We start from the raw sequence: 18,820 nt of genomic DNA on the forward strand, positions 1-18,820 counted from the left end.
TATCATGTTCAAATAATTTGGTGACTCGGTTTAGCGGTCCCGAAACCGCTTTCCGACTAGGGTCAAATTAGGGGTGTCACAAGAGTTCTTCCAAGAAGAATTTCGAAAGAAGTATATTAATCAGAGGTTTATAGATCAGAAGAGGAAGGAATATCTAGAATTGAAGCAAGGCCGAATGACAGTAACAGAATATGAGCGAGAGTTCGTAAGGTTCAGCAAATACGCTAGGGAGTGCGTATCTACCGAAGCCATCATGTGCAAGAGATTTGAGGACGGATTGAGCAAAGACATCCGATTATTGGTTGGCATCTTAGAGTTAAGGGAGTTTGTGTTGCTGGTTGAAAGAGCTTGCAAGGCAGAAGAATTGACTAAAGAAAAAAGAAAAGCTGACATTGTGTCTCGTGACTCAAGGAAAAGACAGATGGGGAAATCACACCAGTCCTCCTCTAATAGATCGAGAGAGTTCACTACTAGATCAAATGCTTCAGTGGGATTCTTGAGTAGAAATAAGAATAAGAAATACATGATGTCTAAAGCTCAAACCACTTCTATCACGAGTGTCGGTAGTGCTAGACCAAACAGACCAAAATGTTCACAGTGCGGTAGACACCATTTTGGTGAGTGCTAAGGAAATGAAAGAGGTTGTTTCAAATGTGGGTTGCTAGTCCATTTCATCCGAAACTGTCCTGAAATGGGTGAGAAAGATGAAAAGTAAGATACGAGAATGAGTAATGGTCCTTCAGGAGGTAGACCATAGAAGAACCCGAAAAGAGGGACTAGCAGTAGAGGTACGCCTAGAGATTCAGCTGTGAGGTCCGAAGGCCAAGCGCTTGCAAGGACATATGCCATTCGCGCTCGCGAGGAGGCATCGTCACCGGATGTGATTATGGGTACTTTCTCTCTTCATGATATTTCTGTTGTTACTTTGATAGATCTAGGGTCTACCCATTCGTTTTTGCTTGTATGAAACTGGTGTCTAGTATAAATATGCCTGCCGAGTCTACAAAATTTGTGGTAAAGGTGTCAAACCCATTAGGCAAGCATGTATTAGTTGACCAAGTATGTACAAATTGTCCCTTGACAATTAGAGGTCATTGTTTTCTAGCTAACCTCATGTTATTGCCGTTTGATGAATTTGACGTTATCTTTGGTATGGACCCATGATGTCATAGTAAATTGTGGGAAGAAATTCATTGCCCTGAAATGTGAAAATGGGGATATTCTTCGGGTTGAATCAGGTGAACCGAATAGCTTACCCGTAGTGATTTCTTCTATGACTGTTGAAAAATATATGAGAAAGGGTTATAAGTCTTATCTCGCATTTGTGTTGAATACCCAAGTGTTAAAAGTGAAGATTGAGTTAGTGCTAGTGGTGTGTGAGTTTTCGGATGTGTTTCCAGAGAGTTTCCCGGACTGCCTCCAGCTAGGGAAGTCAAATTTGGTATTGTGTCAGTCCCTGGTACTGCACCTATATTGATTGCCCCGTATAGGATGGCACCGTTGGAGTTAAAAGAGTTGAAGGCTCAGCTACAAAAGTTGACGGATAAGGGTTTTACGAGACCGATTTATTCTCCGTAGGGTGCTCCAGTACTTTTTGTGAAAAAGAAAAACGGGTCGATGAGGTTGTGTATAGACTACTGATAGCTCAACAAGGTGACGGTGAAGAACAAGTATCCCCTGCCAAGGATCGACGATTTGTTTGATCAATTAAAGGGAGCCACGGTGTTTTCTAAGATAGACTTGAGATCTAGTTATTACCAGCTAAGAGTTAAGGAGCAAGATGTGACGAAAACCGCGTTTCAAACGAGATATGGGCATTATGAGTCTCTTGTCATGCCCTTTGGCTTAATGAATGGTCTTGCAGTGTTTATGGACTTAATGAACCGTATTTTCTGGCCGTACTTGGATAAGTTCATTGTTGTTTTTATAGATGATATATTGATCAATTCTCGTGATGAGAGTGAACACGCGGAGCATTTGAGAACTGTTTTGCAGACTTTAAGAGATAAGTAGTTGTATGCCAAGTTTAGTAAAAATGAGTTTTGGCTCCGAGAGGTCAGATTCTTAAGACACATCGTGTCAGGTGAAGGAATTAGAATTGGCCCGAGTAAGATCTCGGTTATTGTTGAGTGGAAACCGCCGAGAAATGTATCGGAGATTAGGAGCTTTATAGGCTTAGCGGGTTTTTACAAATGATTCGTCAAAGGGTTCTCTATGATCGCTACTCTGATGACGAGGTTGCTACAGAAAGATGTCAAGTTTGATTGGACGGAAAAATGCCAACAAAGTTTTGAGAAACTTAAGACGTTGTTGGCTGAAGCCCCAATTTTAGTGCAATCGGAATCGAAAAAAGAATTCGTAGTGTATAGTGATGCATCCTTGAATGGATTAGGATGCGTGCTCATACAAGAAGGCAAGGTAATAGCATATGCCTCGAGATAGATGAAGCCACATAAGAAAAATTATCCGACACACGACTTAGAGTTAGCAGCCATCGTGTTCGCACTGAAAATTTGGAGACACCACTTGCATGGTGAGATATGTTGAATCTTCACGGACCATAAAAGCCTAAAATACTTGATAACTCAAAAGGATTTGAATCTTTGGCAACGAAGGTGGCTAGAGTTGATTAAAGATTACAAGTTAGTAATTGACTATCACCCGGGAAAGGCGAACGTGGTCGCAGATGCATTCAGTAGGAAGTATGAATACTCAGTTGTCTGTAATCGAGGATGGTTTGATTCTAGTAGAGTTGAGAGCTAGACCTATTTTTATTCAAGATATTTGTGAAGGTCAGAAGAGTGATAAAGATTTGCAAGCCAAGATGACTCGGTGTGAGATAGTTGACAAATCAAATTATCAGATTAGTACCGACGGTTATTTGATGTTCCGAGATAGGGTCTGTGTACCTAGAGATGATGAGCCTACTGGGAAAATTATTGTAACACCCTCACGCCCGAAACCGTCACCGGAGTCAAGCTTGAGGTGTTACTAAACTTATCTTACCTTTTAAACAACTCTAAACCACTTATTTTAATTTTCGGAATAAACTGTTTTTCTGCGTCATGGTTGCTTAAAAATTCATTTCTCGAGTTTCAAAACTTAAAATTAAGATCCGTAAATTTTTCCTGAGACTAGACTCATATATCTATCTACTAATTTTTTTTCTAGAATTTTTTACTTGGCCAATTAGAACAGTTTATTAGTTAAAGTTTCCCCTGTTTCAAAACTCGACTGCATTGACCTCTTCTTACTTCGAACCATGTTTCTTCCTGTACAAAATTCATATGACTAAGCTGTTTGTTTCTCTTAAAACTATACTCAACAAGGATTCTAACCATATAAAGTAAACCTTCTAATTAGTTTTTTTACAATTTATGGTGAATTTCCAAAGTTGAAATAGGGGATCCAGAAATCGCTCTGACCCTGTTTCACTAAAACTCATATATCTCATAAAATATAATACCTTTACCTATTTTGCTTATTCCATAAGAAAATAGACATAACAAGATTTAATTTCATATATTATTCATCTTCAAACTATGTTTCTAAAATTTTTAGTGATTTTTAGAAGTTACACCATTTCTGTTACTTGAATCTGTTTTTAGATTACTTTCACATTTTTCATAATTTTCATGTGATAATCACCATTCAATCATACATATTAATAAACATGTATATAATCGGCCATTTTATTAGCTAATCACTAGCAATTATTTACACATCATTCATTGTTCATATTATACCAAAAGTAGCTAAGTTTCTATACATGCCATACCTAAAACAAAACGTCTAATTATACCGAGTTATTTCTTTGATAGTGTGATAGGCCTTTTCCTTCGATCCCCGAGTGGCTAGATAAGTACTATAAGAAGAAGAAAATAAAGAGATTAAGCACTAGGCTTAGTAAGCTTACAAGCAAATAAATCACAACATTCAACATAATGGATAATTATGCATAATATCATCTAACATCATAAATTTCTTTACTTCTCAATTTCTATCTTCTTCTTTATTCCCTTACCTTCTTTCTTACCTGACCTTTCCTTTTTCATAAATATAATCTAATTTTCCTTTGCTGTTAATTCACTGTAATTTAACTCGTACCCTAACCCGTTGAACCACTCGGAATACTAAGGATACTAGGGTCATTCCTGTCTTTCAATATCCTGCCAATGCCATGTCTTTGACATGGACTTACATGAATTATTCCTGTCTCCAATGCCATATATAATATGGACTTACATGGCTCAATCCTGTCTCCAAAGCCATATTTCTAATATGGACTTACATGGCTCATTTCTGTTCTGTCCTGTCAACCCTAATATCCTAACATTCCTAGGGTTCAACTAGGGCTTTCTAACACTTTTCCTCTGTCACTTCACCTTAAATTCGACTTTAAATATTTTCATAACATAAATATATAGATGCTGGAAATTAACAATAATAATGTAAAATAAAATAATATTGCATTTATTTACTGTAACTTACCTTGATACAAAATGTGACTAAACTTTACAATTTAGTCCTTTACTTTTTCTTTTCCCCGATCTACTCCTGAATTTTGTTCTTCTTGATCTATAATAGCAAATCTAACTTATTTAATATTCACATCTATTAAAACAGTCCGTGACCCAAACTTTGGCAAAATTATATTTTTACCCCTAAACTTTCACATATTTGCACTTTTGCCCCAAGGCTCGTAAATTAAATTCATCCTATTTTCTTATGTTTTATGACATGCTGATCATTTTTCCCTTCTATGGCAATATCAAAATCACACTCTAACATATACTTATGACTATTGGTATTTTTTTCCGATTTAAGCCCTTTTACTCGTTTTCACTTAAAACCGAGTAGCATAAGTTGTTTAACATAATTTAAAACCTCATATTCTATCATAAAACACCAAAATACACAAATTTTAGCTATGGGTATTTTTCCAAATATGAACCCTAGGTTGAATTATTGCTAGAATAAGCTTAATCAAGTTACCGGGACTCCAAAAACGTAAAGATCATTAAAAACGGGGCTTAGAATCACTTACTATGAGGCCTGAAAGTTGAAGAAACCCCAACTATGGAGGAGAGCAAAAATCGGCAGAAACTAATTGAGAAGATGACCATTTTTGTGTTATTTTTCCCTTTTTAATTCATTTAATATCCAAATGACCAAATTGCCCCTCCTTACTAAACTTTCAAAAATTCCTTCCATGTCCTAATTTTTGTCCATGAACTTAAAATTGGTCAAATTGTTATTTAAACCCTCCTAATTAATATTCCAAAGCAATTTCATACTAAAAACTTCTAGAATGCAAGTTTTGCAAATTATTCAATTTAGTCCCTAACCTCAACTTAAGCACTTTATGCATAGAATTTCATCACGAAATTTTCACACAATCATGCAATCATACCATGAACCTCAAAATAATAATAAAATAAATTTTTCTATCTCAAATTTGTGGTTTCGCAACCACTGTTCCGTTTAGGCCCTATTTTGGGATGTTACAATTATTCACGAGGCACATAGCAGCTGTATGTCCATCCATCTGGGTAGTACTAAGATGTATAATGACTTTAAGAGATTATATTGGTGGCCGGGTATGAAAAGAGACATCTCAGAGTTTGTGTCAAAATGTTTAATTTGTCAATAAGTGAAAGCTGAGCACCAAGTACCTTTGGGATTACTTCAGCCTGTAATGGTTCCCGAGTGGAAATGGGATCGAATTACCATAGATTTTGTGATAGGATTACCGTTGTCACCAAGAAAGAAAGATGTTGATTGGGTCGTAGTCAACCAATTAAAGAAATCGGCTCATTTTATCCCGATGCATACCGGCTACTCGCTTGATAAACTAGCCGAGTTGTATGTTTCTAAAATTGTGAGACTTCACGGAGTGCCCTTGTCGATTATTTTGGATAGGAATCTGAGGTTTACTTCACAATTTTGGAAAAAGTTCCAAGAAGCTTTGAGGAAAAAGTTGAATTTTAGCACAGCTTTCTATCCGCAAACCGACAGCCAGTTGGAAAGAGTAATTCAAATTCTTGAGGACATGTTACAGTGATGTGTTCTTGTATTCCAAGGTAGGTGGGAAAAGTATTTACCACTGGTAGAGTTTACTTACAACAATAGCTATCAGTTGAGTTTGAAAATGGTGCCTTGTAAGGCTTTATACGGGCATAAGTGCCGAACACCCTTGTTTTGGACTGAACTCAGAGAAAATCAAATTCACGGGGTCGATTTAGTCAAAGAGACCAAAAATAAAGTTAAGGTAATTCATGATTGTTTGAATGCCGCTTCGGATAGACAGAAATCCTACGCGGATTTGAAACGAAAAGAAATTGAGTTAGAAGTCAGTGATAAGGTGTTTTTGAAAGTATCCCCATGGAAGAAAGTCCACAGATTTGGTAAGAAATGAAAATTAAGTCCACGTTCTATTGGACCTTATGAGGTGACCTAGAGAATTGGACCGGTAGCTTATCGACTAGCCTTGCCATCCGAGTTAGAGAAGATTCACAATGTTTTCCATGTGTCGGTGTTACACCATTACCGTTCTAACCCTTCGCATGTTCTTCTACCAACAAAGGTTGAGATTCGATTAGACGTGACTTATGGCAAAGTGCCAATTAAGATATTAGCCAAAGAGGTCAAGCAATTAAGAAATAAAAGTATAGCACTCGTGAAAGTCTTGTGGCATCGACATGGGGTTGACGAGGCCACATGGGAACCCGAGGAGACTATGAGAGATCAATACCCTAACCTTTTCACTGATAAGATTTTCGGGGACGAAAATCCCTAAGGGGGAGAATCGTAATAGCCCGATTTTGGGCCTAGTCGGAAGATTGGTTTTGGAACCACTAACTCGAGGTTGGAGAAATTATTTTTAATATTATTTTATGTGTTATAGCATGTTTATATGAGTGCATGAAAATTTTGGTGAAATAATTTTAGCGATTGCATTCTCAATTGCGAAAAAGGACTAAATCGCATAAGGGACAAAAGTTTTATTTCATTAGCTAAAGCTGTCAAATAGCTATAGAACCAAAATTAAGGGTTTTTAAATAGAAAATAGGCCTTTATTAATGGCATGGCCGGCCATAGGGACAAAGAAAATCAAAAAGTCAAAATTAGGTAAAATTTGGTGACCAATTTGACTAGAATAAAATAAAATAAGGAAAAAGCTATCATTTTTTTTTATTTCTTCTCTTCTCCACCGATTTTCTTCAAGAAAGAGGGCCATGGAAGCTTGAAATTTTCAGCAACTTTTGACTCTTGCAAGTAAGTGATTTTGATGGCCTTTCTTGATAATTTTTGTACTTTTGGGACCCTTGTAGCATAATTTAGCTAATAAAGGGACTATTTTGCAAAATATTTGAAATTCTAGGATTTTTCCATAAGAGTATTCATGTTTTTGCTGAAGTTTTATGGAAGAAAATGAATCTTGGTTGTTAAACAAACAACTTTTGTGAAGTACTTTTCATGGAAACCCTAACTAAGGACCATTTTGCATAAGTTATAAATTATGTGGTAAATGTGTGAAATAGGAGGAATTGTGGGCTGCTTCTAGTATAAAAATAAATTTTACTAGGCTTGGTTAGTGAGAAAATTCGATAAAAATCGATTTACGAGCCTAGGGGTAAAATAGTAATTTTGTGAAATCTAAAGGCAAAATAGTCATTTTGCCAAAATATGAATTATGAAATGCATTGATTAATATGATGATTAAATTAGTGAATTTTTATCATTTTATATCAAGAAATATAAAATCCGGGCCTAGACCGGGGGAAGGCTAAGCAAGTAGACTAAATCCAACTAGTCGCCCACTTTTTGTATACCGAGGTAAGTTGTACGAAAGTAAGGCAACTTTATCGCTATTATGTGTTGAATGATCATTTTTGCATAATATGGTTGAATATGATTATGAATAATGCATGATGAAATTAATGTGGTAAATTCCTGGTTGAACATAGGAATAGATTGGATATCCATGCCATGACATTTGGGTGCTATGTGTGCTAGTGAAAACCATGTCTAGGACATGGCATCGGCATTGACATGTGCACTAGTGTAAGACCATGTCTAGGACATGGCATCGGCCACGATATGAGAGCCAGTGTAATACCATGTTTGGAACATGGCATCAGCAATGTAGTGCGAGCTAGTGTAAGACCATGTCTAGGACATGGCATCGACATTGATATGTGCGCTAGTGTAAGACCATGTCTGGGACATGGCATCGGCATTGATATGTACGCTAGTTAAGACCATGTCTGGGACATGGCATTGGCATTGATACTAGAGCTAGTGTAAGACCATGTCTGGAACATGGCATCAGCCTCGACATGTGAGCCAGTGTAAGACCATGTTTAGAACTTGGCATCGACAATTCACCCTCTTGTGTAAATCTTGTCAGATATCCTTTAGTATTCCAAATGGTTTTACGGGTTATTTTAAAGCTTATGACAATGATATGGAATGATATAATCATGTTGTGAGTGGTACAGGTTCTTATTCGAAACTCATGAGATATGAGTATAGTTTGTTGCCTTGATGGTAAGAATGACATGAGTAAGTTCTAGCTATGGAATGATTTTGGGATGATATTGAAATCTTTGGCTTATACTTGTGATATATAAGCATGTAGTGATATTTACCTTTGTTCACTCAAGAATGTTGTGTTGATTTATAATATGCATGGTTGATGTTGTTACTTATTTATATGCAAGTTACTAAGCTTTATGCTTACTTCTTCTCTTTTCCATCTTCATATAGTGGCGCCAAGCTAGTAACAGGGATCAAGGGACGTCGGAGGCATCGATCACACTATCACCTGAAGCTTTTGGTATAGCTGGTTTAAATGTTTTGATTGTGGCATGTATAGAGACTTGAATCTTTTGTTTAGTGTCTTGTTAGTTTAGCCAAAAGTATTGGCTCATATGATAGATGTGATATTCATTTTGAATAGGCCACTAATGTTGGCTAATATTGATTTTTATTAAATGCATTTGATGAAGATTCTCATGGTTGTGGCTGTTTGGTTATGTGTATTTATGCTTGGATTGGTTGTGTTTGATGTTGTGTAGGTTGGTGCAAGTATGGGTGAAAAAAGGGCTTGGTAGATAACCTTGTTTTTGTCCACACGGAAGACACAGGGGCATGGTCTAGACCATGTGTGACGCACAGCTTGCCCTATGGGCGTGTGGTAAGGTCGTGTGTCCCCCGCACCTAAAAGTTGGCAAAACAGAATGCTCAGTAGTAACCACACGGGCAGAGACACGGCCATGTATACCAATCGTGTGGAGGACACGACCGTGTGTCCCAATCATATGGAGGACACGGCCTAGTACACAGGCATGTACCATGGTCGTGTGCCCTTAAAGGGTTGCTGACGTCAGAAATAGAATGTCAAGGTTTTTACACACTGGCTGAGACACGAGCGTGTCATGGTCATGTGGGAGACATGGGTCATGGACATAGGCATGTGCCAAGTCGTGTGAAAACCCTTGTAAGTTCGAATCAAAAAATAAATTCGCACGGGCTAGGGACACAGGCGTGTCCCGATATGTTCAGGCCGTGTGAGCCATACAGGCCTTCAACATGGTTGTGTTAAGAAGACCCTGTCATGCTTGAAATTTTACAAAGTCTTCTAGAGTGCACAGATTTGTCCCAAATCAATTCCAAAGTGTGTTCTGGCATCTTAGGCCCATAGTAGGGTCATTAAGGTATGGTTAAAAGTTTTAATTTGGAACTCAATTTCATAACTAGGAAATGTATGTTTGTATGTGTTTAAGTCCAGTAACACCTTGTATCCTGTTCCGGCATCGAATTTGGGTATGGGGTGTTAGAGTATGAATGAATTTAGTAGTAGAAACACAGCTTTAATAATGAATAACATCAATAGGCTTGGATAACTACATTAATCAACTTGATTCATTTTCATCATGCTTAATAGTGTTCAGAAAGCATTCCATGCCAACTTGATCTTTCATGAGTTTGGAAACCCAATTAAGTCCTTTCAGAATATTTTACTTAGTGAAAAATGCATTCTACTGATCATATTAAACCAAGGGTTTCTTAGAATTTATGTGAAGTAGCAGGGATGGGTTAGGATTGGAACAGTTTAATCACAAAAACCTAAAAACTATGTAAGATAACAGAGCTTATTAAAGTTATTATAAACCTTCAATTTAGTCGAGTTACGATCTAAATTAAGAATGTACTTTTCAATTATTGCATCCACTAGCCGTCGTCTAGTTAGGATCGCTCAGCTAATTCTAATGCATCTAATCATGTATGAATGAAATAGATACTTCAATTTTATTGAAAACATGATCGACTTAGGCACAAAAACTTTAAACATGAATCAAACAGATCTCATTAAATTAATACATTAACCTAGCTAAACATGTAACACTCCTCACTCGTATTCAATGCCGGAATAGGGTTACGGAGTATTACCAAAATTATAAAATATTTAAACATTCAATTTACATATAATTTCACATTTCATGCAAACATTATTCAAACTCAAGCATAGCGTCCCTATAACAAGCCTACGAGGTCGAAAACATGCTTTGGGAGTGGTTCAGGAATAAACTGATAGCTCAAGAGATTTCTACGAAACTTAGAAAATTTTTCTCAAAATAGGGGACACATGCCCGTGTGGTCTGACCGTGTCTCTCACACGGCCAACAGACACACCCGTGTCTCTGGCCAAGTGAACATTCAAAATGGGAGCACATGGTCGTGTCCCAGCCTGTGTCTGACCCCGTGTCACTCTCTGACTTGGGTCACACGGCCAACACAAACGCCTATGTGGCTAGCCCATGTGCCCTAAAAATGGTCATACACACTCGTGTGCTGGGCCGTGCCTAACCTGTAGGGTATACTGACTTATGCCACACGGCCAAGTCACACACCCATGTGTGAGGTTGTGTGGAGCATACTGACTTGATTTTAATTTCAGCACTCGTGTGTCCTCTATTTTTAGAAATAATTTCTAAGTTTCGTAAAAATCTCTTGAGCTATTGGTTTAGTCTCGAACCAATCTCAAAGCATGTTTAGGGCCTCGTAGTCTCATTATAGGGACTTTATGTTTGAATAATGTTTGCATGAAATGTGAAATTATAAGTAAATTGAATGTTTAAATGTTTTATAAGTTCAGTAATACTCCATAACCCTATTCCAGCGTTCAATACGGGTGAGGGGTGGTACATTTATTGGTATCAGAGCTACGATTTAGTCGATTCTAGGACTAACGTAGCGTATGTGAGAGTCTAGCTATACATGTCATATATAAACTACGATAGTGTAATGACTCCTGACATTTTAAAATGTGTTTTCATATAGTAAATGGATCCCAATCGAGTTGTAGCTGATGAGGTTGAAAATAACGCGCCAGCTCCTACTCAAGCGGCAGCACCGACTAATTCTAGACCTATTCCGGATGAATCCAGTTGCTCAACAACCTCCACCCCTTTCCTAATCCCCAACTGATTCTCGTAGTTTCACAAGGTTTGGAACCTTTGTGATTGAACAAGCCACCAGTTGATAGAATTAGAAAGAACAGGGTTTGAAAAGTTTAGAGCTACTGTTGACGATGATCCTGAGAGAGTCGAGTTTTGGCTTGAAAATATAATTCGAGCGTTTCATGAGCTTTCTTGCACACCAACTGAGTGTTTAAAATGTGATGTATCACTTCTGAGGGGCACTACATACCAGTGGTGGAATACATTAGAATCAGTGGTGCCGAGAGAGTGAGTCACGTAAGAGTTCTTTCAGACTAAGTTCTGAAAGAAATACATTAGTCAACGGTTTCTGGATCAAAAGCACAAAGAGCTTTTAGAACTAAAACAAGGCTATATGACCGTAACCGAGTATGAGAGAGAATTTTTGTGGTTGAGTAAATATGCTCGAGAGTATGTTTCTACCGAAGAGATCATGTGCAAGCGGTTTGTTAACTATTTGAATAAAGACATTAAACTTCTAGTTTAAATTTTAGATTTGAAAGAATTTGTTGTGTTAGTTTACCGGGCTTCCAAATCCGAAGACTTTAGCCGAGAAAAGAGGAAAACTGATTTAGAGGCTAGAGATTCAAGAAAAATACCGATGAATAAACCTTATCATTCTTCATCAAAGAAATTTCGAGATTCATATAGTCGATCAAATGTATCGGTGGGGTACCAGAATAGAGATCGTGGAAATCAACATGTGAGTCCTAAAGCTCAAGCTACTTCTGTCTCGAGCATTGGCAGTGTGAAAGACAACAAACCTAAGTGTCAACAATGTGGGAGAAGTCATTTTGGAGAGTGCTGGAAAAAGAGTAATAAAGCTTGTTTCAAATATGGCTCACCAGATCATTTTATTCGAGATTCCTTAGATTTATCTAAGAAAGATAAATTTTAAAATGCAAGACTGAGCAATATGACTGCGAGAGGAAGACCACTGACAAATACGGGGAATATGTCTAGTGGTAAAGGTGTGACTAGTGATACAGTTGTGAGATCTGAGGCTAGAGTACCAGCCAGAGCTTACACTATTCGCGCTCACGAAGAAGCATCATCATCTGATGTTATCACTGGTACATTTTCTCTTTTTGACACTAATGTGATTACATTGATTGATCCTGTATAGACTCATTTGTATATCTATATAAATTTAGTGTCTAGTAAAAATTTTCCCGTTGAGTCTATAGAATTTGTAATTAAAGTATCGAACCCTTTAGGAAAGTATGTTCTAGGTGGTAAAGTTTGCAAGGATTGCCCTTTGATGACTCGAGGTTATTGTTTTCCAGCTAACTTGATGCTACTACCTTTTGATGAGTTTGATGTAATTCTGGGTATGGATTGATTGACTCTGAATGATGCTGTTGTGAATTGTAGACGAAAGATCATTGAATTGAAATGTCAGAACAGTGAAATTCTTCATATTGAATCAAATGAGTCAAGTAGCTTTCCTATAGTGATTTTGTCGATGTAGGCTCAGAGATATGTGAGAAAAGGTTATGATGCGTATCTAGCATATGTTTTAGATACCAAAGTGTCTGAAATGAAGATTGAATCGGTGTCTATAGTTTGTGAATATCCGGATGTATTTCCAGAAGAATTGTTTGGGTTGCCACCGGTCAAAGAGGTTGAGTTTGCTATTGAGTTAGTATCGGGAACTTCACCAATACCTGTAGCTCCGTATAGAATGGATTTGACCAAATTGAAAGAGCTGAAAGCTCAGTTGCAAGAATTAGCAGATAGAGGTTTTGCACGACCTAGTTTTTCACCCTGGGGTGCACCAGTATTGTTCCTAAAGAAGAAAGACGGAACAATGAGAATGTGTATTGACTATCGACAGCTCAATAAGGTTACGATAAAGAACAAGTATCCTTTGCCGAGAATTGATGATTTATTTGATCAGTTAAAAGGGGCAACAGTGTTTTCGAAGATTGATTTGAGATCGGGTTATTATCAGTTGCGAGTTAAAGGCTTAGATGTGCCGAAAACTTCTTTCAAAAAGAGGTACGAACATTATGAATTCCTTGTTATGCCTTTTGGACTAACGAATGCTCCTGCCATTTTTATGGATTTGATGAATCAGATCTTTAGACTGTATTTAGACAAATTTGTTGTTGTGTTCATTGATGACATTTTGATCTATTCTTGAGATGAATTTGAGTATGTTGAGCATTTGGGAATTGTGTTGCAAACTTTGAGAGATAAGAAACTGTATGCTAAATTTAGTAAATGTGAGTTTTGGCTTAGAGAAATCAAATTTTTGGGGCACATTCTTTCAGCAAAAGGTATAAGAGTTGATCCGAGCAAAATTTCAGTAGTTGTTTATTGGAAACCACCGATAAATGTATCTGAAATCAGAAGCTTCTTGGGGTTAGCTAGTTATTATCAATGTTTTGTAAAAGGTTTTTTGATGATTGCTACACCGATGACCAGATTGTTACAGAAAGATGTGAATTTTGAGTGGTCCGAGAAATGCGAACAGAGTTTCGAGTAGTTGAAAGCGTTATTAACTTATGCACCCATTTTGGTTTAATCTGAGTCAGGTAAAGAGTTTGTGATTTATAGCGATGTGTCATTGAATGGTTTGGGTTGCGTGTTGATGCAAGAGGGAAAAGTGATAGCTTATGCCTCGAGACAATTGAAGCCGCATGAAAAGAACTATCCGACGCACGATTTAGAGTCTGCCACTATTTTTTTCACATTGAAAATTTGGCGGCATTATTTGTACGGTGAAAACTGTCACTTCTTTACTGGTCACAAAAGTTTAAAGTACATTATGACTCAGAAAGATTTGAATTTGCGACAACAGAGATGGCTCGAGCTACTAAAAGATTATGAGTTAGTAATAGATTATCATCTGGGGAAAGCTAATGTAGTTGCATGTAACACCCCTTACCGGAATTCGATACCGAAACAGGATACGAGATGTTACCGGACATAAACACATACAAACATACATTTCATAGTTATGAAATTGTGCTCCAAATTAAAACTTTTAACCATATCATAATGACCCTACTATGGGCCTACGAGGCCCTAAACACACTTTGGAATTGACTTGAGACTAAACTATGCACTCTAGAAAACTTTGTAAAATTTCAAGCATGACAGGGGCACACGCCTGTGTGGAAGGGCAACACGTCTGTTTGTCTTCTTAACATGGCCATGTTGAAGGCTCGTGTGGCTCACATGGCCTGAACATATCGGGACACACCCGTGTCCCTAGCCCATGTGAATTTATTTTTTGATTCCAACCTACAGGGGTTTTCACACGGCTTGGCACACACCTGTTTCCATGGCTCGTGTCTCCCACATGGCCATGAAACACCCGTGTCTTAGCCCGTGTGCAAAAACCTTGGCATTCTGTTTCTGACGTCAGCAACCCCTTAAGGGTATATGGCCATTGTACACCCCCGTGTAATAGGTCGTGTCCTCTACACAGTTCAAACACACGGCCGTCTCTCCACCCATGTGGTTACTACTGGGAATTCTGTTTTGCCAACTTTTAGGTGCAGGGGACACACGGCCTTCCCACACGCCCATGGGGCAAGGTGTGTGTCACACACGATCTAGACACACGCCCGTATGTCTTCCAGTATGGACAAAAACAAGGCTATCTACCAAGCCTTTTTGCCACCCATACTTGCACCAACCTACACAACATCAAACACAACCAATCCTAGCATAAATACACATAACGAAACAGCCACAACCATGAGAATCTTCATCAAATGCATTTAATAAAAATCAATATTAGCCAACATTAATGGCCTATACAAAATGAATATCATATCAATCATATGAGCCAATACTTGTGGCTAAACTAACAAGACACTAAACAAAAGATTCAAGTATCTATAAATGCCACAATCAAAACATTTAAACTAGCTATACCAAAAGCTTCAGGTGATAGTGTGATTGATGCCTCCAACGTCCCTTGATCCCCGTTACTAGCTTGGCGACACTATATGAAGATGGAAAAAAGAAGAAGTAAGCATAAATCTTAATAAGTTGCATACAAATAAGTAACAACATCAACCATGCATATTATAAATCAAGACAACATTCTTGAGTGGACAAAGGTAAATATCACTACATGCTTATATATCACAAGTCTAAGCTGAAGATTTCAATATCGTCCCAAAATCATTTCATAGCTAGAACTTACTCTTGTCATTCTTACCATCAAGGCAACATAACTAGACTCATATCTCATGAGTTTTGAATAAGAACTTGTATCACTCAAAACATGATTATATCATTCCATATCATTGTCATAAGCTTTAAAGTAACTCGTGAAACCATTTAGAATACTAAAGGATATCTGACAAGCTTTACACAAGAGGGTTAATTGCTGATGCCATGTTCCAAACATGGTCTTACACTAGCTCACATGTCGAGGCCGATGCCATGTCTCAAACATGGTCTTACACTAGCCTCGTCTCAATGCCGATGCCATGTCCCAGACGTGGTCTTACACTGGCTCTCATAAGGTGGTCTATGCCATGTACCAGACATGGTCTTACACTAGCGCACATATCAATGCCAATGCCATGTCCCAGACATGGTCTTACACTGGCTCTCACTACATTGCCGATGCCATGTTCCAAACATGGTCTTACACTGGCTCTCATATCATGGTCGATGCCATGTTCCAAGCATGGTCTTACACTAGCACACATATCACCCAAATGTCATGACATGGATATCCAATCTATTCTTACGTTCAACCGAAAATTTACCACATTAATTTCATCATGCATTATTCATAATCACATTCAACCATATTATGCAAAATCGATCATTCAACACATAATAGAGATAAAGTTGCCTTACTTACGTATAACTTACCTCGATATACAAGAAGTGGGCGACTAGTTGGATTTAGTCTACTTGCTTGGCCTTCCCCCGGTCTAGGCCCAAATTTTGTCTTTCTTGATCTAAAATGATAAAAATTCATTAATTTAATCATCATATTAATCAATGCATTTCATAATTTATATTATGGCGAAATGACCATTTTGCCCCTAGACTTCACAAAATTACTATTTTACCCCTAGGCTCGTAAATTGATTTTTATCAAATTTTCTTACTAACCAAGCCTAGCCGAATTTTGTTTTATACTAGAAGTAGCCCACAATTCCCCTTATTTCACACATTTACCACATAATTTGTAACTTATGCAAAATGGTCCTTAGTTAGGGTTTCCATGAAAACTACTTCACAAAAGTTGTTTGTTTAACAACCAAGATTCATTTTTTTCCATAAATATTCAGAAAATAACATGAATACTCTCATGGAAAAACCCTATACTTTCAACCATTTTGTAAAATAGTCCCCTCATTAGCTAGATTATGCTACAAGGGTCCCAAAAGTACAAAAATTATCAAGAAAGGCCATCAAAATCACTTACTTGCAAAAGTCTAAAGTTGTTGAAAATTTCTTGCTTCCATGGCCCTCTTTCTTGAAGAAAATCGGTGGAGAAGAGAAGAAATAAAAAAAATGATAGCTTTTTCCTTGTTTTATTTTATTCTAGTCAAATTGGTCACCAAATTTCACCTAATTTTGATTTTTTGATTTTCTTAGTCCCTATGGCCGACCATGCCATTAATAAAGGTGTATTTGCTCTTTAAAGACCCTTAATTTTGGTTCTCTAGCTATTTGACACCTTTAGCTAATGAAATAAACTTTTGTCTCTTATGCGATTTATTCCTTTTTCGCAATTGAGCATGCAATCGCTAAAATTATTTTGCCAAAATTTTCATGCACTAATATAAACATGCTATCACATATAAAATAATAGTAAAAATAGTTTCTCTGACCTCGGCTTAGTGGTTCCAAAACCACTATTTCGACTAGGCCCAAAATCGTGCTATTACAATTCTCCCCACTTAGGGATTTTTGTTCTCAAAAATCTTACTGATGAAAAGGTTAGGGTTGTGATCTCTCATAGTCTCCTCGGGCTCCCATCTGGCCTCTTCAACCCCTTTTCGATGCTACAGTACTTTCACGAGTGATATACTTTTATTTCTCAATTTATTGAACTATCGGGCTAAGATCTTATCCGACTCTTCGCCATAAGTCATGTCTGATCGAATCTCAACCTCTGTTGGCGAAAGAACATGCGAAGGGTCAAAACGGTAATGGCGTAACATCGACACATGGAAAACATTGTGGATCTTCTCTAACAGATGACAAGGCTAGTCGATAATCTACCGGTCCAATTCTCTCGGTCACCTCATAAGGTCTAATAAAAAGTGGACTTAATTTTCCTTTCTTAACAAATCTGAGGACTTTCTTTGACGGGGATACTTTTAAAAACACCTTATCACCGACTTGAAACTCAATTTCCTTTCGTTTCAAATCCGCGTAGGATTTCTGTCTATCCGAAGTGACCTTCAAACAATCACGAATTACCTTAACTTTCTCATTGGTCTCTTTGGCTAAATCGAGCTCGTGAATCTAATTCTCTCTGAGTTCAGTCCAAAATAAGGGTGTTCATCACTTACGCCCGTATAAAGCCTCATAAGGTGCCATTTTCAAACTCAACTGATAGCTATTGATGTATTCAAACTCTACCAGTGGTAAATACTTTTCCCAACTACCTTCGAATTCAAGAACACAATACCGCAACATGTCCTCAAGAATCTGAATTACTCTCTCCGACTGGCCATCGGTTTGTGGATGAAAAGCCATGCTAAAATTCAACTTTGTCCCTAAAGCTTCTTCTAAAATTTTCGAAAATCGTGAAGTAAACCTTGAATCCCTATTCGAAATAATCAACAAGGGCACTCCGTGAAGTCTCACAATTTCAGAAACATACAACTCGGCAAGTTTATCAAGCGAGTAGTTGGTACGCACCGAGATAAAACCAGCTAATTTTGTTAATCGATCTACTACGACCCAAACAACATCTTCCTTTCTCGATGACAATGGCAATCCTATCACAAAATCCATAGTAATTCAATCTCATTTCCACTCGGGAACCATTACAGGCTGAACCCGAAGGTACTTGGTGCTCGGCTTTCACTTGCTGACAAACTAAACATTTTAACACAAACTCTGAGATTTCTCTTTTCATACCTGACCACCAATACAATTTCTTTAAGTCATTATACATCTTAGTACTATCTTGATGGATAGACATACAACTACTATATGCCTCATGAAGAATTTTTCCAATAAGCCTATCATCTCTAGGTACATAGACCTTATCTCGGAACATCAAACAACCATCGGTACTAATCCGATAATCTGATTCTTCAACTGCCTCACACTAAGTCATCTTGGCTTGCAAATCTTTATCACTCTTCTGA

Source organism: Gossypium hirsutum, chromosome A01 (assembly GCF_007990345.1).
Source record: "Gossypium hirsutum isolate 1008001.06 chromosome A01, Gossypium_hirsutum_v2.1, whole genome shotgun sequence".
Lineage (NCBI taxonomy): Eukaryota > Viridiplantae > Streptophyta > Magnoliopsida > Malvales > Malvaceae > Gossypium > Gossypium hirsutum.